Genomic DNA, 360 nt, shown 5'->3' with positions numbered 1-360 from the left:
CAGTTGTGACAATCACAATTAATCATGGTAACAATTACCCACTATTGAATCAAAAGAGTCCTACCCCCATCTCCTTTCACCAGACCCATCTAGACAAGATAAAAACTATTCAGTGGGGATTCTATCTTCCCCTGCATTCTGAAACTAAACTCCCTCTTGAAAATTATAAGCCAGCCACTTCATGCCTTTAAAGCCCACCCCCACCCCCCATTTTAGGTAGCCAATGTTTAAGTCCCTATCAACTCTGTATACTGAAGGGAGAGGCTTGGTCCATGACATAAAGATTCCTTCCCACTTGGTTGGTATTTTAAGCTACTGCATCCATAAGTATAGGTCAATTTCATCAAATTGTAGCAATTT

Source organism: Chrysochloris asiatica, unplaced genomic scaffold (assembly GCF_000296735.1).
Source record: "Chrysochloris asiatica unplaced genomic scaffold, ChrAsi1.0 scaffold00427, whole genome shotgun sequence".
In the NCBI taxonomy this organism is placed as follows: domain Eukaryota; kingdom Metazoa; phylum Chordata; class Mammalia; order Afrosoricida; family Chrysochloridae; genus Chrysochloris; species Chrysochloris asiatica.
Note: the sequence above shows the minus strand (reverse complement) of the source record.